This window comes from Triturus cristatus, chromosome 2_1 (assembly GCF_964204655.1).
Source record: "Triturus cristatus chromosome 2_1, aTriCri1.1, whole genome shotgun sequence".
Classification (NCBI taxonomy): Eukaryota; Metazoa; Chordata; class Amphibia; order Caudata; family Salamandridae; genus Triturus; species Triturus cristatus.
In genome coordinates this window covers 3939398-3964547 of record NC_140581.1, presented here as the reverse complement: position 1 = coordinate 3964547, position 25150 = coordinate 3939398, and the positions used below count along the sequence as shown (strand labels likewise).

Here is a 25150-nt window from a genome sequence, read left to right as displayed (position 1 = left end):
ACCTTATCAGAACTCTGTACAGAGCCACAGGGCAAACAGGAGCAACTAGGCCCTTCGTGTAGGAGGCCTTTTACTGGTCATGCCCCCAGGTTCCGACCTACTATGTATCATAAACAACTGTGCCAAGTACCCCTTCGGTACTTGACTCTCAATGGTAGCGTGGGTCAGGCAGTCGTCGACTTTCCTCCTCACAGAGGATATGGCCCCATCGGCAAGGCAATACACTTCACGTCGGCTCACCTGACATAAGGGGTCACCAACTTCTCTCCGCACATGGGCTACAGCCAGATTGTTACTACAGTTTACTTCACAGCAGCAGCACCTGGCATACCGAGTTGCTACCTTTCCTCTGATCAAGAAGACAGAAAAGTTGCTACAATATACCCTTTGACGGTGCCCACCACACAGCTCTGCTGGGCCAGAAAACCAGACTAGAGTCCGACAGGCAAGCCCTAGAGGTTTGAGCAGTACATTAAGAGATTAATCTGCTCTGATTTCCAGAACAGGCTGACTTTATGAAGGGTTGACAATTGGAAGGATCATGTATACCACATCCCATCCTGCCCCGCCGACTAGGGGAAGAGTTCTGCTCTGAAAGGTAGACGGAGCAGCAGTAGGAGATGTAGGAGAGTAGGGTCTGCTCCCTATGGTCACCCCCACTTTTTGCTTTTGCTTTACTGGTTTACGACTTAGATGTGGCTGTGGGCCTGCTAATCAGACCCACAGCCCAGCTGTTCTCTCTCTAAATTGATACTATGTACTTTAGGTGCATAACCCAATTGGACCCTGTACTGTGTACCCTAGGTACCCAGGGCATAGGTGTACCCTAGGCCTACCCGGGGCTGCAGCATGTATTATGACACCCCTGGCTGGCCTTCCATCGTGACACAACGGGCTGATCACTCAGCTGGGGCAAGGTCGTGTAATCACCCCTTGCTTAGGTGTAGTATCCCTATACCTACCTTATATATAGACACATGGGTAACCTGTCAGCCACTCCTATAGCAGGCCTTAACAATCCTGAAGGCAGAGTGCTTGGTAACATGTGAGATGTGCTCTAGCGTGAGCTGAGCCTGTCTGCAGCTTTCGGAACCATGTCCTTATAGCTGTTCTATGATATCGCCTACCATATACTCTTAAAGTGCCTTATAATCCTCGCGGTTATGGTAACTATGGTTTGGCTTTATCAAAACATGTCGTGTAAGGTGTCTAACACTTTGGAATACTACCCCCACACCATTTCTGGCGGTGAGGATAGTATTCCCCCCTTCTAGAGGGGGAAGACATGTTGAAATCCTACTACCCGGTTAAAGTTAACCAGAGCCCCAGCGTCACAAAATGGACGCTGCTGCCACAGACATAAGTCTGACCTCCTGCTGCTGGGAGTCCTTCCAGCGAGGGAGGCTTGGACAGTAGATTTCCTGCCTTGGGAGGTGCTAGCACCACCCCAGACAGGACTTAGTGTATTGGGGCAGGGAGGGATGAAAGAAACGAGACACTGCCTGGGGCACACAAGGTGGCCCATGCATAGCCCGGTTCAAACCGGTGCTGGGGCACTCCAGCCCCAGTCCTGGAGTGAAACTGGACAAAGGGAAGGGGGTGTAACCACCCCCCTCCCTGGTCCCACCCATAGGAGGGACCTAGCAGGTAACCCAGCCCCCCAGATTAGTATAAGCGTGGGAGCTGAGTCCCTAGGACTTTGGATTATCCTAAACTGAAACACGACACAACTCTGGACCTTCGACATTCGACGACAAGAAGAAGACTGAAGAATCTCCCTTTTGGCCAAGGAGTGTCCACCCTGTGCAAACAGGCACCATCAAGCAACCTGCGGTTTGCTTTGCCCAAAGTTCTACGAGGAACCGACTGCAGAGCCCGACCAGCGCCTTGACTTCCAGACTTCTCTGACCCTGATCCACATCCACAGCCGAGCTGAGATCCGTGGAGGCGACGAGAGACGTGGGACCGGCTACCTGGGAAAATTGGCGAGTAGCTTTCAGCACAGCTTCTGAGGCATCCTCGAAGTTGTACTCTGGGAAATGAGAAGCCCCAACCCCGAGCACCATCTGCACCGAAGACCAGCCCTCCACACTCCACGAGTTCTGCGTGGGGCCCTTCTGCATTTTCCTGCTGGCCCGTTGGCTAGTAGCCTCTGCGACGACGAACCTGTAACTTTCCACTGCTGGTTTGGTTCACCCGAACTAGCCCTTGCTTCCCTGTGAAAGAGAAGCACCCCAGACCTTCCTGGTCTGCACCTGAAGCGAATTTCCCGTTCTGCGTGGGTTGCCTTTGCCAAGGCTTGTTGACTCCAATCGGGACGTCGACTCCGCCATCAGCAAGATCCTTCATGGGAAAGCTCGTATCCTGGTTCTGGTCGTCCTAAACGCCTCCTGGTCCACGCAGCTGCAGAGACAAGCTTCACGACATCACCTGTGTTCTGCACGACATCGCCTGGTTCCACACGGTCACTGGCTAGTGACCCAGACTTTCTCCCCTCTGCTTGCAGGTGTTCCTCCTTCAAGATCCACCCTTGGATCCACCGGACATCTTCCTCCTGGCCGCCTGCCAGCATCTGTTCTTCAGGCATCCATAGGATCCAGCGACAACACCCGACACATCTTCACACCTATGCACCCGTCTCCTGTGGGTGAGGTAACGCGAGAACTCCGGTGCTCCAGTGGATATTGACTATCCAAGTGTCTAAGTCTTGAGTTGCTTCCTCCTAGCTCCTTCGGAAGTGTCCTTATTCTCCCTATTTCTAACTGTTACATTCCCATTGACTTTAATGTAACCCGCGTGTGTGTTTCCACACTGCACACGCTTCCCGTGGGCCTCCCACTTCCGAACTCTTGGTAGGGTAGTGTAGCCCCAGCGATTCCCTAGGCCTACTCCCTGTTCGTGTCGTGGTACTTCTACCACTTTTAGTATATGGTTTGCGTGGCCCCTGGGCCTAACTGTATTTTCCTGTGTAACTTAACGTATGCTACTTAAGAAATTGTTTGTACTTAGACCTCTGACCTCATAAAGAGTGCTGAGGGTATATGCTAGAATAAATACATTCTATCTTTATATATACTTGGTGTGGTGTCCTTTCATTTGGTATTCAAAGGACTATAATGGTATAACAGCTGGCTTCACATGCCATACAGAGTTTAGCCTAAGACTGCTCTTGTCCATGCTACCACTAGGATAGCTGGTCTATAAGGTTGACTTTACAACCAATCACCATAAGGGTTGTTTGGACTGATACAAGGTGTACACTAGAACTAGTGACATCATATATCAGGCCAACTTCTCACAGGAGATACAGGGAGACATGCAGGTTTGGGGACAACACCCTTCGTGGCCATTCCGGGACGATGAAGAGGATTTGAGATTGGTCTTGGTAAATCTTCCTCAAATACAAATAATCAAGAAAATGGGAGGGAAATGTGTAGAAGGTGGAAAATTCAAAAAGAAAAATTGATGGACAGAATGCAGAACAAAGTCATACATTCACCCCAGTACAGAGATCTGGGCCTAAATCCATAGTTGTGTTCGTTCACCATGCCATTCCTGTTTGCACCCAGCCATATCAACCAGGATGGCATGACTCCAGTGGCATGGAGAGCACGGTGGAAAATTACACATCAAAAAGCTTCCCCTAAGGTTGCCTGCAATGAGTACAGGAGACTCAGAATGTCAGGCACTGGGATTGTTGCGATCAGCAAAGAGATCTCATGCCACACTGGGCGAGTCCTGAAGGTCCTGAACCAGTCTGTCGGCCTTGGTGTTAAAAGATCTGTCTAGATGGATGGCAACTAGCCTCAGTCCATACTGGTGTTTCCAGGAAGCGAACCTCAGCACTTCCTGACAGAGAAATCCTCATACATAAAAAAGTGATGGGAGTGATGCTTGCAATAAGTCTACCCACTGGCAATCACTTGGGATAGCATTCCAATCCATTGTTCTTTTGCTCACAATGCCACCTCAGTTTGGAACCAAGCCATATGTAAATCCGTCTTGATCCTGCACCAGTCTCAACAGTCCAGCCTGACCTGCAATGCCCGGGTACTAACAGAGAACGCCTTCCCCACTGCCCCATCCAGTTTTTGGATCCCCTGTGCAGGGGTTGAGTAGAAAAGGATCCTGATCGAGTTTTGTGAAGGAAAGGATAATGTTACTTACCCTGTAAGAATCTGTTCTTGGCATGCAGAGCTGTGTAGATTCACATGCTTTGCATACTCTTGCCATCTAGTGTTGGGTCCGGATGTTTGCAAATTGTTTTTCTTCAGTCATCTTTCCAGTCATGAGGTAGGTGACTCCTCCTTTCGGTGATAGTGCGTATGGGCCTTGACTCCATTGTTATGATTGTTTTCCCGCAGAGGGTGAGAATGGAGTTAGTAAGTAAAGAACAGAGATGTCCATGCGTATGTATGTAGAGTAAGAAGGAGAACTGAAACAAGTACAGGTATCCAGGGAGGAGGGTGGGTGTATGTGAATCTACAGCTCTACATGCCTAGAACAGATGCTTACTGGGTAAGTAACATTATCCGTTCGAGGTATGTGAACTGCCTGGCCCACATTAGCTTGTTGTCTTGCTAACACATCTATACAATAGTGCTTGGTGAATGTGTGCGGTGTAGACCATGTTGCAGCTTTACAAATGTCAACTTTAGGGATGTTTCCTAAGAAAGCCCTTGTAGCCTCCATTTTGTGAGTGGAATGTGCTCGAGGGGGTATTGTTAAAGTTCTCTTTGCTTTTGCATAACAAACTTGAATATATTTAACAATCCATCTGGCAATACCCGATTTGGATACGGGACTGCCCTTGTGTGGTGGAGCAAAAGCAACAAAAAGTTTAGTTTTACTAAATGATTTGGTTATTTCAATATAATATAAAAGGACTCTTCGAACATCTAAGGTGTGTAGAGCTCGTTCTGCCACTGAATCAAGTTGAGGATAGAATACAGGTAACTCACCCAACTGATTGATTGATGTGAAAGGCAGAAACTACCTTAGGCAAGGGGGTTAGTACAAAAGACCACTTTGTCTCTGAAGTTGGAAAAAAGGTTCTTCTATAGTTAGCGCCTGTAGTTCACCCACTCTCCTCAGTGAAGTGACTGCAATGAGGAAAGCGATTTACCAGGAGAGAAATTGTAGTTTACATTTATGCATGGGTTGAAAAGGTGGGCCCATTAATCGCGTGAGGACTATGTTAAGATTCCACACTGGGGCAGGCGGAAGTCTTGCTTGGGATAACTCTTAAGTCCTTCCATGAAAGCATTGATTTCTGGCAATAAGTGTTGCCTATTTTGTAGATATGCAGCATATTACAGGGAGATGTAGTCAGATTGAGGTATAAGCTAACCCGGACTGCTGCAAGTGCAACAAATAAATTATATTTTGTATTGAAGCATCAAGAGGATGGATGTTGTTGTTATTGCAATAGATAACAAAATGTTACCATTTAGCTGCATAACATGCTCTTGTGGTAGGCCTTCTGGCCTCTCTAATGATGTTCATACAGTCTGGTGGGAGATTTAGATAGCCAAACTATGATTTAGGAGCCAAATCGAGAGGTTCAGTTGTTTGGGATCTGGGCGTCTGATTTCTCCATGGCTCTGTGTGAGGAGACTGGATGTGAGGTGCAGTTTTTGATGTGGAACTAGTGACAGCTCCAATAGGATTGTGAACCAAGGTTGAAGGGCCCATGTGGGAGCTGCTAGTGGGAGCTGCTAGTATTAGCGTGAGAGATGTTTGCCTGAGTTTCCGAACCACTGATGGAAGGAGTGGGAGAGGCGGAAAAGCGTAGGCAAATATCCCTGACCAGTTCATCAATAGTGCATTGCCTTTGGAGAACGGGTGTGGGTACCTGGAGGCAAAGTTTGGCCATTTTGCGTTGTGGTGTGTGGCAAAAAAGATGTATTGGAGGGGCTCACCAACTTTGAAAGTATGGGAGGAGAACTTGAGGGTGAAGTTCCCATTTGTGGATTTGCTGTCTCTGTCTGCTGAGAAGATCGGCCATCTGATTGTTCGCTCCTGGGAGGTATTCCGCTAGGAGAGAAGATTTTGTGGTGAATGGCCCACTTCCAAATGTCTTTGAGTGTGCCCCCCCTGTTTTTGTATACAATACATAGCTGTCATTTTGTTGGTACGAATTGGGACATTTTGCCGACCAGGTCCGTCTGAAATGCTTTGAGTGCTAGAAACAACGCTAGCAGCTCTAGTTTATTTATGTGGAGATTATTTCGCGGTTGAGTCCACAGTCCTTGTACTTTGTGATGTTGAAGATGAGCCCCCCAACCAGTGAGGGTCACGTCTGCTGTTAGCATTCTCTGTGGAACTGGGTCTATGAAGGGCCGTCCTTTTGATGCATTTTGTGCAGAGAGTGAGGAGTACAGACGCTCATCAACACTAGATCGGTTAACAGACCCTGTGATTGCTTCCACTGACTTGCTAAGCATTCCTGGAGGGGACGCATGTGAAGCCTGGCATGGGGAACAATCATGATGCAAGAGGCCATCATTCCCAGCAGTTGCATATACACTCAAGCTGGAAGTGAGTGAGTGGGCTGAAACAGGAGAACTAGAACCTGAATATTGTGAAATCTGGCTGCATTGGGGAAGGCTAGAGTCCTTTGAGTATTCAAAGTGGCTCCGACAGTCCGCGGTTGGAGAGAGTCTCCAGAAAGAGGCTGCAGGCTTCGCTGAGAGACTTGAGGCAGGTCAGAGATCACCAGATTTTGGGTCCGGATCGCCAGGGAGTCCTCCTCGTGGTGATGGGCCACTCGAACTTGGGCGACGGGTACAGAGTGGTGTAGACTCGCGGATTAGGCCGGAGCCAGAGTATGTGGGTGAACAAATCCGGCGCGCACGGGAGACAACGTCTTTTCTGTGGAAGGTAGAGCAGTTCCTCTGTGTTCTTGAGGTTGCTGGCTGCAGGACACACTGGAGTTTCGCTTCTGCAGATTCGAGGTGGGGACAGGCCGGTAGGCCTGGTGCCAAGTCAGTGGCCTTGACTTCAGCACAGCTGTTCGGTCCTTCTTTTCTTAATGGTCGTTTGTCTGTGGAGGCAAGGTTCGGGGTTGCCCCTAAATACTAAATTTAGGGGCGTTACAGGTAGGTACAGGTTGGGACCAATGGGTCCCCTCCTTGGGGTGGGTACACATCCCTACTATGCCTCACTCTGGTTGGCTTTGTCCCTATATGCAAGATAGCAGGGACTGAGAGTTGTGCTTCACCTAGCCTCCCCCACCTGAGGGGTGTGGTTTGCAAAGGTGAGTACACCTCTCCTCCTATCTTGGTTTTCCAGATGATTCTCGCCCGCCCAAAGTGGGGGTCAGAACAGGTGGGAGCCAGTTGCTGGGGGCAGCAAATGGCTGGGTCAGCTCACAAAGGCAGCAAGCCTTTGAAGCTTCCCCTTTGTGAACCCTGCCTATCCTGGGGAAGGAGTCTTGGCACCTCGTCCCAGAATGTGCATTGTTTCAGACCCCCGAGAGCAGCAGGGTCTCAACCCAGAGGTGGTGGCAGCTGGTGAGCAGTTGCTCAGCCTGGACACTAGTGTTAGGTAATTTTTCAGGGGACATCTGTAAAATGCCCTGTGTGTGCATTTTCCATTAAATCCCACACTGGCATCAATGTTGGTTTAATGTGCTGAGACGTGCGATACCAAACTTCCCAGTTTTCAGCAAAGCCATTATGGTACTGTCAGGAACGATAATTTGTGCTCTTCCACTGCTCCCCAGCTAACAGTTTGTAGAAACAAGCATTGGCATAGCCAATAGGTCTCGCCTTTGGGACCTTATAAGTGTTTAGCCATGCAACAGTTGCATAACTAAATACTTATAAGGTCCCAAAAGCGAGACCTATTGGTTATGCTAAGCGGCTGTGCGGCCGCGAAAGTGATCGCGATCAAACATCAAAGCGGCCGCGAAAGTGAAAGTAATCGCGGTGAAAGCGGCGCGCGTGCCCGCGCACATGCACTGTAGCTCTAGGCTGGCCTGGTAGCACTTTTTGGATCCCTCTCAATAAGTCCGCCAGACCAGCCCATGCGCTGGGTCAGGCGAGACCTAAAAAACAACGCTACCCCTGGAGTCGGCTGCATCATTTCCCTTCCAAGATACGTTCCAAAGTAAATTCAGTTCGCGTTGACATATCTTCACGACATTTTCAAAACTGGTGGGGCGCTCCGGTCCGCTCCTATCCTGAAAGTCTCAGGGTGATTCGTCAAGCGGGGGCCGAGAAAAAAAGTGGGGTCCCAAAACGTGTTTTCCCCATGCAATTTTCCATAGGAACCGTTAATCGCAGCTACAGACCGAACTGCTGAACGGAATTACACCAAGTTTGGCAAACAGGCAGCCCTTGGTTCAGAGTTGTGCCTTTTGGTTAAATGGTGTAAATCCGTTCAGTAGTTCCTGAGCAAATCAAAAGTAAAATGATAGATATATCTATGGGCGCGGTGGATCCGCGCACCCTGCCGAGCACGAGCTGTATGCTAATTGGCTGTCAACACTTCAAACCAGGAAGTGTTGGCAGCCATCTTGCGCCTCGGTAGAACCGAGGCACAAGAAAACAGAAGAAAAAACGTGCAGAACGCAAAAAGGGGGCAGGGTAGAAACACCCTGACCCCCTAGGCCTGCTCAGGGGGTCCCACAACGAACCCCAAGGCCCCCCCCAAAAAATTATTTTTAAATATCGGCAAAATTCACTCTGGGTGCGCGGATCCTGACGATAGGAAAAAAAAAATAACACGAAGCGCGGGCTCCCGCGCTTCGTTGCTAATTAGCCCCTGGGGGGGCCAAGTCCCTGGAGGGCCCAATCCCCCCCCACACTGCCCCGGGGACCGGCACCCCGTGGCAAACCATGAATAATTGCGGGGGTCACACAGCCCCCCCCGCAGCCCCGGGGACCGCCACCCCCGTGGCTTTACAGTATAATGTTGGGGGGCGCTAAGGCCCCCCCGAGCCCCGGGGACCGCCACCCCGTGGCTTCACAGTATAATGTTGGGGGGGGGGGGGGGGCGCTAAGGGATATTATTGTATTTGAAAAGTTGACACTTAGAAATTTTTTCACACAGAATCACCAATGTTATCCTATGGCAGAAAATTCACTTAGCAGGTAAGTAGTGTTATCATTACTTTTTCTTACTCCGTGGTGGATCCTGGATCCAGCACTGGCCAACCTCCTGTAAACAGTTTAAAGAATGTGTTTAAGTCATACAGGCTAATTTTAGTTTGTGAAAATAGACACATAGAAACTTTTCTGGTGAAAACCACACAATGGATTTCTATGGAAGGAAATACAAGTTACTGGTAAGTACGCTTAGAATTACTCTTCCGGGTCAGTGCTGGGCTAAAAGATGCAGCCCTGGGTTCTCTCCTGATAACAGGTGAGTAAATCCGAATTCGTAGTTCGGCTGATTTTAGAGGAATATTTGTACGTTTCAAAAATGGACACTGAAAATTTTCTGGTGAAAACCACACAATGGATGCCTATGGAAGGAAATACAAGTTACTGGTAAGTACGCTTAGAATTATTTTTCAGGGTCAGTGCTGGGCTAAAAGATGCAGCCCTGGGTTCTCTCCTGATAACAGGTGAGTAAATCGGAATTCGTAGTTCGGCTGATTTTAGAGGAATATTTGTACAATGGTAAAGGAAGGGGGCGGGGCCTAAGGTGACGTGTGCAAACACGCCCTCGGGCGCGTTTTAAGTTGGGGAATTAAATTGGGGGTCCTTGACAGACCCCCCGGGGACCACCGCCCCCTGAGGCTTTGGAAAATGGTGGAAGGGGGGCTGCGTGGCCCCCCTCCTGGAGCCTGTGATGGCCCTGAGGACCGCCACCCCCCAGGGTCGGCTCCTGCAGTGACCCCCAGGACACTGTAGTTTGCTATGGCAGGGCGGGAGTCTTGCAGCTCCCGACCTGCCATAGCAAACTTGGTTTGAATTTTGAAAGAGAGAGCAGGAAACCTGCTCTCTCTTTCAAAATTAAAACCAAATTGCTTTTCCACACGGGGAGCCCCAAAAAGTGGGCAGAGGAGGGGGGGGGCAACGCAGTCCCCCTCCAAAAAATTATATATTTTTTTTTTAAAAGGCCATGCTCCGGGGGATGGGTTCCCCGGGGCTCATTTTAAAAATAAATTAGGGAGCAAAAATTGAGAAAAAGGGAGGCTACGCAGCCCTCCTCCTTATAAAAAAAAAAAAGAAAAAGAAAAAAAAGAAATACTGGCATCGCGCCGGAGGCCACGCCCCCTCCTTTCAGCACTCTGCAAACACGCCCCCTGGCACGTTTGCAGATGCTGAACGAATTCCCCTTGAATACTGGGGGTCCCTGGGGGGCAACTAGCCCACCAGGAACCTCCAGTATGCGCCAGTGGGCTGCGTTGCAGAGGTGTTCTGAGGCCACACCCCGTTTTACACCTCTCTGCAACGCAGCTCTGTGGTGCTTAATGGATGTAGCTAGTGGGGTAGTTGCACCCCAGGGACCCTCAGGATTCAAGGGGGGGTAATCCCCCAACTTAAAACGCGCCACGGGGCACATTTGCACAGTGGTGAAGGGAGGGGGCGGGGCCTGAGGTGATGTGTGTGCAAACACGCCCTGTGGCGCGGTTTAAGTTCAGGAATTAATTCCTCTTCAATCCTGAGGGTCCCTGGGGGCCAACTAGCCCACCAGGTACCTCCAGTAAGCGCCACGGAGCTGCGTTGCAGTGTTGTAAAAAGGGGCGTGGCCTCTGAACACCTCTCTGCAGCGCAGCTCTCTGGCGCATACTGGAGGTACCTGGTGGGCTCGTTTGCCCCTAGGGACCCTTGGATTAATTAATTTTCCAACTTGAAACGCGCCACAGGGCGTGTTTGCAGACATGTCACCTCAGGCCCCGTCCCCTTCCTTCACCATTGTGCAAACGCGCCCTGTGCTGCGTTTTAAGTTGAGGAATTAATTCCTCTTAAATCTTGAGGGTCCCTGGGGGCCAACTAGTCCACCAAGGAACCTCCAGTATGCACCAGGGAGCTGCGTTGCAGAGAGGTGTTCAGAGGCCACGCCCCTTTTTACACCTCTCTGCAATGCAGCTCTGTGGCGCTTACTGGAGGTACCTAGTGGGCTAGTTTGACCCTAGGGACCCTCAGGATTCAAGGGGACTTAATCTTCCAACTTAAAATGGACACAGGGTGAAGGGAGGGGACAGGGTCTGAGGTGACGTGTGCAAACGCGCCCTGTGGCGCGTTTTAAGTTGGGGGATTAAGTCCCCTTGAATCCTGAGGTCCCCTGGCGGCCAACTTGCCCACCAGGTACCTCCAGTATGCGTCAGGGAGCTGCGTTGCAGAGCGGTGTCTAGAGGCCACGCCCCTTTTTACAACACTCTGCAACGCAGCTCCGTGGCGCTTCCTGGAGGTACCTGGTGGGCTAGTTGGCCCCTAGGGGACCTCTGGATTGAAGAGGAATTAATTCCCTAAATTAAAACGCGCCACAGGGCGTGTTTGCACACATATCACCTCAGGCCCCACCCCCTACCTTGACCACTGTGAAAACGCGCTCCGTGGCGCATTTTAAGTTGGGGGATTAAGTCCCTTTGAATCCTGAGGTCCCCTAGCGGCCAACTAGGCCACCAGGTACCTCCAGTAAGCGCCACGGAGCTGCGTTGCAGAGAGGTGTGAAAAGGGGTGTGGCCTCTTTACACCTCTCTGCAACGCAGCCCCCTGGCGCATACTGGAGGTTCCTGGTGGGCTAGTTGGCCCCCAGGGACCCCCAGTATTCAAGGGGAATTAGTTCCCCCTCTGCAAACGCGCCAGGGGGCGCGTTTGCCGAGTGGTGTAAGGAAGGGGCGTGGCCTCCGGCCCGATCCGGATCTTTTCTGCCGGCATTGCTTTGACATGGGGAGCAGCTAACATGCTGCTCCCCATGTGGAAAAGCAATCAGCTTTGCTTCATTGAAGCGAGAGCAGGTTTCCCTGCTCTCACTTCAATGAAGCAAAGCAGTTTGCAATGACAGGGTGGGAGCCGCGAGGCTCCCGCCCTGTCATTGCAAACAGCAGTGTCCCGGGGGTGGGCACCCCGGGACACTGCAGGAGCCGGCCCTGGGGGGTGGCGGTCCCCAGGGCCATCATTGGCTCCAGGAGGGGGGACGCGTGGCCCCCCTCCCACACAGACAAGTTGCCCCGGGGGGTGGCGGTACCCGGAGCTGGGGGGACTGTGAGCCCCCCCACCCATTTTCTATAAGCCCCGGGGGGTGGTGGTCCCCGGGGCTGGGGGGGGGCCGTGAACCCCTCCATATAGTATCTCTGAGCCCCGGGGGGGTGGCGGTCCCCGGGGCAGTGTGGGGGGATTGGGACCCCCCACACTTTTTTATTTCTGCCCCCGGCAGGAGCCCCGCGCTTCTTTTTTTAATTTTTTTTTAAAATTTTCGGTCAAAATTCGCGCTGGGTGCACGAATCTCGCAGATTAAAAAAAATATATATACTTTTTTTGGCCCTGGGGGTCCTTGTGGGACCCCCTGAGAAGGCCTAGGGGGTCAGGGTGTTTCTACCCTGCCCCCTTGTCACGTTTTGCGCCTTTGTTTTTGTGCTATCTACAAGATGGCTGCCAACACTTCCTGATTCAGAGTGTTGGCAGCCAATTAGCATTCAGCTCGTGCTCGGGAGGGTGCGGGGAGGATCCGCGGATCCTCCCCGGCCATAGATATCACTAACTTTTAACTCTAATTTTCTCAGGAACTACTGAACGGATTTACACCATTTAAGCAAAAGGCACGAGTCTGAACTGAGGACTACCTCCTTGCCAAATTTGGTGTAATTCCGTTCAGCAGGTCGGGCTGTAGCTGCAACAACAAGTCCTATGGGAAATTGCATGGGGAAAACGCGTTTTGGGACCCCCCTTTTTTCTCGGCCCCCGCTTGACGAATCACCACAACACTTTCAGGGTCGCAGCGGAGCGGAGCTGGCCAAAAGTTTGGAAAATTTCGCGAAGATTCATCAACCGGCGCCGAAGTTATTCCCAATAGAATGTTGCGGATTTCCTATGCCAAATAGGTCCTAACTATAACTATCTACTGGCGACAGCCAGTAGAATGAATGAATGAATATACATACGCTTTTCCAGAGGTCCCTGCATCACAAGATGTCCTTGTCTTCACTGGCTGCTGCTACGGCAGCGTTCCCTGTGTTCTCCGAGATATTGGAGCGACTTGATTCCACCCCAGTGTTCGGAAGGAGAAGGGGCGGTGTTGAGGTTATTAACCTCACGCTGGGCGAGGTGGATTTCCATTTCTGTCCCCGCCGATTGGACTTTTGAACCCGTGGGTTGGTGCAGTTTGGGGAGATGAGGAGGCGCATTCATTCAACAACAGAAAAGCAGGAGTATAGCAACTTTCAGCATCACAGACTGTCCCGCTAAAGCCCGCATAGCCACAAGGTCTTATCAACACCCCCGCACTACCTACCTGGTTGTGCAATGCATCCTGGGACTTGCAGGCCACAAGAAACCCGCGACCTGCAACAGGTGATCCAACGCAATTGGGGTGGAGCGGTACCAAGCCAATCAGCATGAGGCGGGACCTTCATACAGTGATGTTCTTTGAAAATGCCTCCCAAACACCCCTGGCGCTGATGAAGGCTGATGGAGCCGAAATGCATTCGCCGATGTTACTGCTGAATAAATTATGTTTCCTTGGTTTCCCCAGTGCAGCCTCTGCTCTTTCTTTTGGAGGAGAGTTATGGTGATTTTCAAGCGTCAGCCAGAGACGCTTTTTCAGAGGTCCCTGCATCACAAGATGTCCTTGTCTTCACTGGCTGCTGCTACGGCAGCGTTCCCGGTGTTCTCCGAGGTATTGGAGCGACTTGATTCCACCCCAGTGTTCGGAAGGAGAAGGGGCGGTGTTGAGGTTATTAACCTCACGCTGGGCGAGGTGGATTTCCATTTCTGTCCCCGACGATTGGACTTTTGAACCCGTGGGTTGGTGCAGTTTGGGGAGATGAGGAGGCGCATTCATTCAACAACAGAAAAGCAGGAGTATAGCAACTTTCAGCATCACAGACTGTCCCGCTAAAGCCCGCATAGCCACAAGGTCTTATCAACACCCCCGCACTACCTACCTGGTTGTGCAATGCATCCTGGGACTTGCAGGCCACAAGAAACCCGCGACCTGCAACAGGTGATCCAACGCAATTGGGGTGGAGCGGTACCAAGCCAATCAGCATGAGGCGGGACCTTCATACAGTGATGTTCTTTGAAAATGCCTCCCAAACACCCCTGGCGCTGATGAAGGCTGATGGAGCCGAAATGCATTCGCCGATGTTACTGCTGAATAAATTATGTTTCCTTGGTTTCCCCAGTGCAGCCTCTGCTCTTTCTTTTGGAGGAGAGTTATGGTGATTTTCAAGCGTCAGCCAGAGACGCTTTTTCAGAGGTCCCTGCATCACAAGATGTCCTTGTCTTCACTGGCTGCTGCTACGGCAGCGTTCCCGGTGTTCTCCGAGGTATTGGAGCGACTTGATTCCACCCCAGTGTTCGGAAGGAGAAGGGGCGGTGTTGAGGTTATTAACCTCACGCTGGGCGAGGTGGATTTCCATTTCTGTCCCCGACGATTGGACTTTTGAACCCGTGGGTTGGTGCAGTTTGGGGAGATGAGGAGGCGCATTCATTCAACAACAGAAAAGCAGGAGTATAGCAACTTTCAGCATCACAGACTGTCCCGCTAAAGCCCGCATAGCCACAAGGTCTTATCAACACCCCCGCACTACCTACCTGGTTGTGCAATGCATCCTGGGACTTGCAGGCCACAAGAAACCCGCGACCTGCAACAGGTGATCCAACGCAATTGGGGTGGAGCGGTACCAAGCCAATCAGCATGAGGCGGGACCTTCATACAGTGATGTTCTTTGAAAATGCCTCCCAAACACCCCTGGCGCTGATGAAGGCTGATGGAGCCGAAATGCATTCGCCGATGTTACTGCTGAATAAATTATGTTTCCTTGGTTTCCCCAGTGCAGCCTCTGCTCTTTCTTTTGGAGGAGAGTTATGGTGATTTTCAAGCGTCAGCCAGAGACGCTTTTTCAGAGGTCCCTGCATCACAAGATGTCCTTGTCTTCACTGGCTGCTGCTACGGCAGCGTTCCCGGTGTTCTCCGAGGTATTGGAGCGACTTGATTCCACCCCAGTGTTCGGAAGGAGAAGGGGCGGTGTTGAGGTTATTAACCTCACGCTGGGCGAGGTGGATTTCCATTTCTGTCCCCGACGATTGGACTTTTGAACCCGTGGGTTGGTGCAGTTTGGGGAGATGAGGAGGCGCATTCATTCAACAACAGAAAAGCAGGAGTATAGCAACTTTCAGCATCACAGACTGTCCCGCTAAAGCCCGCATAGCCACAAGGTCTTATCAACACCCCCGCACTACCTACCTGGTTGTGCAATGCATCCTGGGACTTGCAGGCCACAAGAAACCCGCGACCTGCAACAGGTGATCCAACGCAATTGGGGTGGAGCGGTACCAAGCCAATCAGCATGAGGCGGGACCTTCATACAGTGATGTTCTTTGAAAATGCCTCCCAAACACCCCTGGCGCTGATGAAGGCTGATGGAGCCGAAATGCATTCGCCGATGTTACTGCTGAATAAATGATGTTTCCTTGGTTTCCCCAGTGCGGCCTCTGCTCTTTCTTTTGGAGGAGAATTATGGTGATATATATATATATATATAAAATCTACTGGCGGTCGCCAGTAGATAGTTATAGTTAGGACCGTGTTTCCATAGGAAATCCGCAACATTCTATTTGGAATAACTTTGGCGCCGGTTGACGAATCCTCTTGAAATTTTCAAAATAGGTGGGGCGCTCCGCTCCGCTCCTACCCTGAAAGTCTCGGGGGGGATTCGTCAAGCGGGGGTTGAGAAAAAAGGGGGTCCCAAAACACGTTTTCCCCATGCAATTTTCCATAGGGACCTTTAGTACAAGGTACAGCCCGAACGGCTGAACAGAATTACTTGAAATTTGGCAGAGAGGTAGTCCTCAGGTCAGGGATGTGCCTTTTGCAGGTCTGATTTCAATCTGTTCAGTACTTCCTGAGAAAATCAAAAGTAAAATCATATATATATGTGGGCGGAGCCTAACCACACATCTCATCCTGAGATCTGATTGGCTGTCAGCACTTCATCCAAGAAGTGTTGCCAGCCATCTTGGGACCAATATACATGATAGCACCTCATTAAAAAGCATTGCAGTTAATAGAAGGTTTTAAGACTTTAGTTACATTATAAATCATTTGTTGATGGTACCATACTCATTTTAGGAATTGTGGTATGTTCTAAGGTGATTTCACCATGTGAAAAAGCCTTCTGCTGGGATATCATGATTGAGAGAAAAATATTCTCTCATGCTTTTCCCACAGAGGTTTGGAAGGTGATCTATAAGCTAAACTGAGAGCTTATTTTCTGTAAATTCACATTATCTTTCTCAGTCATGTGAGAATGAAGTCTGACATTCTCAGTAAAACATGTACATCCAACAAGGGCAGAGACTGTCAGTTGATTCCTTTGTGTTCTACTGCAGCTTCCCAGAGTGTTCTAAAGAACAACTAGAGCGCTAACAGTCCTACTTATGATAAACGTATGGCACACCTGAAGCCATCTTGCTTGGATTAAAGTGGTAACTCTTAAAACATTTAATTTAAAAAGGAACAAAATGAGGGGGTTCATTTTTCCATAAAAAGTATGATTAGTGCTGCAGAAAGAAAAATTAGGGCACATTTTGAGTGACTTCTCAAATCCTCTTCTATTTCATTAAAAAATTCTGACATGCAGACTGAAACATGCACTTTCAATACCAGCAGCAGTTTTCCCTGGTGAGCAGTAGCTTTACTACAGTGATCTAATGAGCAAAAAGAGTGCTAACATTCTGCATTTATGGCAAATGTGTGACACATCTGAATGCCTTTGGAATCAAAGTAAAAAACAGAAAGTATTTCCTACTGAGGAGACTGCAGTAAATGAGGATATTAGGAAACTTCATAACAAATAAGTCTGCCAAGATGGCCACCAGAGACAAAAGAGCCCAAATGTAGCCCAAATATCACCCAGATGTAGCCCAAGTATAGCCCAATGACAGAATGTCCCAGAGTGTTCTTAAAAACAACTAGAGCGCTTACTGTCTTCATTATGACAAAAGTATGGCACACCTGAAGCCATCTTGATTGGAATAAACTGGTAACACTTAAAACATTTAATTTAAAAAGAAACACAATGAGGGGGTTCATTTTGCCATAGAAATTATGATTAATGCTGAAGAAAGAAAATGAGGGCACATTTTGAGTGACTTCTCAAATCCTCTTCTATTTCATTAAAAAATTCTGACATGCAGACTGAAACATGCACTTTTAATACCAGGAGCAGACTTCCATGGTGAACAGTAGTTTTACTACAGTGATCTAATGAGCAACTAGAGTGCTAACATTCAGAATTTATGGCAAATGTGTGACATATCTGAATACCTTCATGATGGAATCAAAGTAAAAAACTGAAAGCATTTCCTACTGAGGAGACTGCAGTACATGAGGAAATTAGGAAACTTCATAACAAATAAATCTCCCAAGATGGCCACCGGAGACAAAAGAGCCCAAATGTAGCCCAAAATCACCCAGATGTAGCCCAAATATAGCCCAATGACAGAAGTGAGCAAAACACTTATTATTTTGTGTTTTTGCAGTGTTATATAGTGCAGACTTGTCAGGTATTGGAGTGCTTTACATGAGCATTGGTTACATCACACAAGAACAAATTCATTTTGGTTGTAGACATGGGGAGACTAAGTGATTTGACCAGAATCACAAAATGTCGAGCTGAAGCAGAAACTCCAACCTGGTTCCCCAGTTGCAAAGTCTGCAGTTCTGGAAGTAACACCACATCCTCTCCCCTAAGTGCAACATTTAATCAAGTGGTCAACTGGATAAAAAAACATAAAGGTAACAAATAATTTAAAAGTGCTTTCTCGCTATTTGAAAACTCAGAAAATATGTCTTTATTTTAGTCTTTTAGAGCACTAACCATAATTTTGATGCCAATAAGACCCTCTCATATATGTAATTTCTAAAGGAAATGCTCTAGATATTACAGTTTTGATTACATCAAGATGACGTCAGGCGTTCCACACTTTTATAATAAATATAGAATGTTAGCAATCTAGTTGTTCATTAGGATACTGTTGAGAGGCAGAGGCCAGGGGCACGGACTCTGAAAATTGAAGGCAGGTAGGAGGGTGCAAAGGCAACAATTTAACCACACTGAGCAGGCAGGAAGGGCCGTGGCAGCACAACAGACTATGGAGGGCAGTGCAAGGGGGGCAGGGGCAACAAACCAACAATACAGGACTTGCAAGAGAGGCTGTGGTAATGTAATAGACCATTGTGGGCAGAAGGAAGAGGCAATGGTAGTACAACCATACATGCCAAAAGACCCGATTCAGCCAGGAAACGTCCAATGTTTTTAAGCTCAAATGGGCTTTATTTTATCTGTCTCCTGTCTACAATCTCCTCTTTTTCAATGTAACTCAAAGGGGAAAATAAATACCTCCGTTTTTTTTCAAAATCTCCCTCTTACCAAGTTCAAAATGTTCGCAAGTATGGTACATTGGATCATGGAAGGAAATGGGGTAGGGACATGGACTTGGATAACAGAGGACAGGAGGGACATGGAGAGGTGCACCAAACTGACCCTGCAGGGCAGGCATCAGGGTTTGCAGCAGCACAATACACCACACAGGGCATGCGGGACGGGAGTGCAGCACAACAATCCATAGAAAGCAAGAGGGAGGGGACAGGACCATGAACATGGACAACAGAGAACAGAGGGGCAAGAGGCAGGACCATAATGGACAGACAGGAGAGAAAGCTGCAGCATAACAGACCATAAAGGGCAGGAGGGATGGATCAGGGGCATTACAATGGAACAGACAAGCCAGGAAGGAGGGAGTAGGGGTCTGCACGTGTAAACAGAGGGCTGGGGGCAAGGGGGCAGGGCAGGAGCAGCAAGATAGCCATGGAGGTCAGGCAGGATGGGCACTAGAAGCAAGACACACCATGAAGAGCAACAGTGAGACTGTGATGGCATACACACAGACCATGGAGGGAAGGTGGGAGGGGTTCAGTGGCAGCTAACTGACCACACAGGGAAGGTGGGAGGGGCCATGGCAGCACAGAAGACCATGCATGGCAAGTGGGAGGGTTAGTGGTAGCACAATGGCTATGATGGGCAAGGAGGAGGGTGCAGGGGCATGCACAAAGGACGATGGAGGATAGAAGGGAGGGTCAGGACCTGTGCACAGACAAGAAAGTTCAGGGGAAGGGGCCTCACAACAGACCGCACGGGGCAGGCAGGAGGAGCAGTTGCAGCACAACAGACCAGGAAGGGAAGAAGGGTGTGGCAGTACAATGGACCATGTAGGACAGGAGGAAGAGGATAGGGGCATGGCATGTGGACAGGCAGGGTGGAGGTGGCAGTGACAGCTTACAGTCATCTGACAATGCTAGGCAGGTGGGAGGGGAGTGGCAGCTCAACAGAACACTCACAGTAGATAGGAGTGGCAGGTCCATGGAACATGGTGGGCAAAAAGGATGGAGCAGGGGCATACACAAAGACATCGGAGGGCAGGGGGAAGGAGAATAGGGGCAGCAAGCTAAGCACAGAGTTTAAGCAGGAGGTCAATGATGGGGCATAGAATTGGGCAATGGAGGGCAGGAGGAATGGACTGGTACATCATACTAAATTGAGAGCAGTGGTAGCACATCAGACCATGCATGGCAGGAGGGAGGAGGCTAGTCCCCTCACGGGGAGGGAACAAAGAGTCAAGCTGGGGGAGTTCCTATCTCCATCCCGATCTGTGCTATGTGGGGTCCCTCAAGGGTCAGCACTTAGCCCGACCCTCTTTAATATCTATGTTACCCCACTAGCCAAACTTATAAGATCTTTCGGGATGGAGGTAGTCTCTTATGCAGACGACACTCAAATCCTCGTCTCTCTTCCCCATTCAGATGAACTAATCGCCTCCAGGTTTAGATCTTGTATGGAGGCGGTTGGTCATTGGATGATTCAGAACTCTCTAAAACTGAATGGGGAGAAGACTGAGGTGATGGTGTTCGGGGGGAAAGAAAACATCTGGTCAGCCAACTGGTGGCCTGACTCACTAGGAACATGCCCTTCCCCTACAACATCTGCCAAGAACCTCGGGGTGCTGATAGACCCTGCCCTCGACTTAGGCAGCCAGGTGAGCAGAACTGTCTCCACCTGTTGGGGTTTGATTCACACCCTACGAAGGATCAGGAAATATCTCTCCTTCCAGGCAAGAAAACAAATAGCTGTTGCTCTCATCGGATCGCGCTTGGACTACTGTAATGCACTGTATGCTGGGCTTAACAAAGGCCTGTTGCAGCGCTTACAGGTAGTCCAAAACGCTATAGCTAGATTTGTCCTGGATATCCCCAGACGCTCTTCGGCCACTGAAGCCAGGAAAACGCTGCATTGGCTGCCGGTAGAACACCGAATCCGGTTCAAAGTTCTATGCATGACCTACAGAGCCATTGCCAAAAATAGCGACACAGGAATTGGGTCCATCATTTCCCACTATATCCCCGGAAGGAACTTGCGTTCCTCTGGGAAATTGCGTCTGACAGCCCCCCGTGTACGAAGAGCCAAATGGGGTGGTAGAGCCTTTTCCACTCTTGCTCCTAAGTGGTGGAATGACCTTCCCCTGGACCTGAGATCTCTCCCGTCTTTACAGCACTTCCGCTCTGCTCTAAAAACCCTTCTCTTTCGGCAAGCATACATGTAAGGTTTCCTGTCTCCTTCTTTGATCATTCTCTGATCATTTTTGTTAGGCGCCTTGATACCTGCGGGTTACTGTTCTGCGCAATACAAATCGCCATTCATTCATTCATTCACATAACAGAGGAGAGGGAGGAGGGGGATGGGGCAGCAAGCTAACTGTTCAGAGAAGGCGGGTATTAGGAACTTTATTGTTTTTAAAACGTGTGTCTGTGCGAACTACTTAAAATATGAACAAGTATGCAGCATAATCTCACTTTTATTCAGGAAGAAGAGGACGTTTGTGACTGTGACTCCGGGCTCACTTGGCAGAAACACCCCCTGACCCTCCACCTCCTATCGCAAAATGTAATGCCCGTGAAAAGGGTAGGTGAACACAGTGTTATATAGAACATAGTCCTGAGAGCATGAATGAAAATGAAAACTAGATATAGTGTATGGTATAAACTATGCACCAAAAAGTGTGATATAAGATGAACCGGGCGTGAAATATAATATGCAATACATTGTGCGCAATGACAGATTCATTGGAGAGCGCGAGATAGCACAGGCACTAGCGCGTGCTATGCGATACGCGCCTTGGAGTGTAATATGCACAGGGCATTGTTGTGTAACCTAACTAGTCTCTAAAGTTGTAATATAAAATATGTGCTGGGGAGTGTAACGTTGCATATGCACTGTGACAAAGATATGGATCCCAGATTGTAATATGTATGGCATAGCACTGTGCGTTATAACATAGGCATCGAGGAAGGCACGTTAGATGGGGCAATATAACCCGTGCGAAGACAAGTGTGGTATGACATTCACGGGGTGGTGTTACAGTGCACATGGGCTAGAGAGTGTCATAGCATATGCACTAGCTAGTGGAATACAACACAGAGGTGTGTGGCACTCAGCAGGCAATGGTGGGTGTAACACACCATTGGGCTCTGCCAGGAGCGCGCTGTGACTCTCAAGTGATGTTTCCAGAGAGTAAAATAAAAAGTATTACACATCCGGCAGTGGATGTGTGTTTTATTAATCGTGAGGGGGGTTTCTTGCATATTTTTGATCGAATTTTTGTCGAATCCCCTTTGAATGGCTTGGTGTGCATGTGTATTAAATGTGCCCGTCAATAGCTACCCATGTTTGTATAAATAAACGACAGGGGTGTCTACCGGGATTAGGCACGGTAGGGCATCAGACATGTCAGAGCTTCACTAGTGGTGTAAATACATTCCACGTGGATTCATTGTATGCATAGTCGCCTTTTAATGAATATCATGCAAATCGTCATAGTGATAGGTACGTACGGTTTGTCCAGCATGTCCTAGGTGTGTCTATAAATATATATTTTTTTTAAATAATAAAAAACAGTGGCCGGCCCTGGGGATTGGGGTCAAAAAAATATAATTAGGAGACAGGCCCTGGGGGATGGGGTCATCAGGGCCAATAAATTAGAATAAGAAGGGGAACCACACAGCCCCACTTCTTAAAAAATTAAAATAAATAAAAGATTGGCATCGTGCCGGAGGCCACGCCCCCTCATTGCAGCACTCTGCAAACGCGCCCCCTGGCGAGTTGTAAGTTGGGGAATTAATTCCTCTTCAATACTGAGGGTCCCTGAGGGCCAACTAGCCCAACAGGCATCTCCAGTATGCACCAGGGAGCTGCGCTGCAGACAGGTGTTCTGAGGCCAAGCCCCTTTTTACACCTCTCTGCAACGCAGCTCTGTGGCGCTTACTGGAGGTACCCAGTGGTCTAGTTTGACCCTAGGGACCCTTAGGATTCAAGGGGACTTAATCTCAACTTAGAACAGCCACAGGACGCGTTTACACAGTGGTGAAGGGAGGGGACGGGGCCTGAGGTGACATGTGCAAACACGCACTATGGCACGTTTTAAATTGGGGATATAATTTTCCTTCAATACTGAGGGCCCCTGGGGGCTAACTAGCCCACCAAGTGCTTCCAGTAAGCGCCACTGAGCTGCATTGCAGAGAGGTGGTCCAGGCCGTGCCACTTTTTACACCTCTCTGCAACGCAGCTCTGTGGCACTTACTGGAGGTACCTAGTGGGCTAGTTGGACCCTAGGGACCCTCAGGATTCAAATGAACTTAATCGCCCAACTAAAAACGGACACAGGGAGTGTTTACACAGTGGTGAAGGGAGGGGACGGGGCCTGAGTTAACGTGTGCAAAAACGCCCTGTGGCCTGTTTTAAGAGGTAGTTTTAATCCCCCTGCCCTATTATATACTAGGGGCTTACAGAGGAGGTCATGCTAATCACAGGGGGACCCCAACGCATAATGTTCCCTAGTGTATGTAGGTGTTTTCACTGTATTCTAAGTGTCTTTTAACATAGCACTGGCTCTAGGACTGGTTAGTCAGACTCAGTTACCACCAGTATCCGTCTGAAAAAGTTAAGGGTACAGGATGATTTTGCAACAAGGCTTCTTTCTGCTCTTCTTTTTGTTCTTTCTGCACGTTATCCTTCTTCCTGCACTTTTCTTCGTCTTTGAGGACTTCTGTTGCTTCTTTCTGCACTTCTTTTTTTTCTTTCTGTGCATTTTTTCTTCTTTCTTCACATGTCCTATCTCTGTAGGCATAGTTAGAAATTAGCATTTAAAAAACCTTTGAAATTCACAGAAAAAACCATAGGTTTCAGTCACGTTATAGTTAGGAATTAGCATTTAAAAAACCTCAGAAATTCACTGAAAAAACCATAGGTTTCAGGGGTGTTATAGTTAGCTGGACTTTTCACTTGTACAAAACCATTGAAATTCCCCCGTTATAGTTAGTTCAGCTAACTATAACTCGCGCGCCCGCAATGCACTGCTGATGACGTCACATATTACATCACTCATGACATGGTCAGTGACATCACTCATGACATCACTGATGACATCTCAAATGACATCACTGATGACATCACTGATGACATCATCCTTGTGATAGAGTGGCAGACCTCCTCTCACCCTAATATAACCTTTGATACACACATTCAAAAATAGAGACTAAAATTTTCAAAACAATGGACATACCAATACCAGTTACAACAACCTCTTCAGTAATTCTAAGATCCACATACACATCCACTCATTCACCAACAGTCCTATACAGTCACTCATACATGTATTCACTCATCATATGTACTCATACACCTATACATCCTGTTACACAATGCCACTCATCCATAGAGTTACTCACACACATAGTCACTCATGCTAATAAAGAATCAAACATACATTTATTTGCATATACAGTTATACACACACCACCACACTTACTTCTACGGAAACTTACACATACTTAGTCTTTTACACAATCACGTATAGAAACACATACTTATTCATACAGGAACTCTTTCAATCTCTCACTCTCACATATACTCACTTATATCCACCAATAGTCACATATACTAGTTTAAAACATATGTAGTTACTCATAAAGACACTATTGAGACAGTCATTCACTCACTAACACACCCATACACACACACATCCACCCATACAGTCCTGCACACATGCTGTCTTCAACACATACAAAGAGTGAGTCATTCATTCACGCACCTATGCACTACGTAATACCCCCCACCGAACCATGCAGACACTCAGACTGATACTCAAAAAACCAACTAATAACCTATATAGACACCCATGTAGCTACTCACCAACCCATGCAGCCGCTTGAGAGACTGATACAGATATTTACATATTTAAATATTACTCACTAAGCCATGTATTCACTATGATACACTTAATCAGTCAGTTACACAATCAATTTTTCAAAAACAAATCATCCATTAGACACTTATATACCCATTTATTCTTCCATCGACCTTGAGATATACACATATAAAACATATTTAATTTTCAGAAAAACACACATTCACTGGATGTCGTCATTTGAGATGTCATTTGAGATGTCATCTGAGATGTCATCAGTGATGTCATCAGTGATGTCATGAGTGATGTCACTGACCATGTCATGAGTGATGTAATATGTGACGTCATCAGCAGTGCATTGCGGGCGCGCGAGTTATAGTTAGCTGAACTAACTATAACGGGGGAATTTCAATGGTTTTGTACAAGTGAAAAGTCCAGCTAACTATAACACGCCTGAAACCTATGGTTTTTTCAGTTAATATATCTATATATATATATATATATATATATATATATATATATATATATATATATATATATATATATATTACCTACTGGCGGTCGCCAGTAGGTAGTTATAGTTAGGACCACGTTTCCATAGGAAAACCTCAACATTCTATTTTGAATAACTTTGGCGCCGGTCGACGAATCCTCGCAAATTCCTCAAAATAGGTGGGGCGCTACGCTCCGCTCCTACCCTGAAAGTCTCGGGGGGATCCGTCAAGCGGGGG

At 48.4% G+C, this 25150-nt stretch overlaps 1 protein-coding gene across 6 annotated transcripts in view; it reads right to left on the bottom strand.

Annotated features, from left to right (window-relative positions):
- The window catches only part of LOC146863586 (uncharacterized), a 192509-nt gene that overhangs the window by 73531 nt on the left and 93828 nt on the right, over positions 1-25150 (bottom strand). The window lies entirely within an intron of this gene.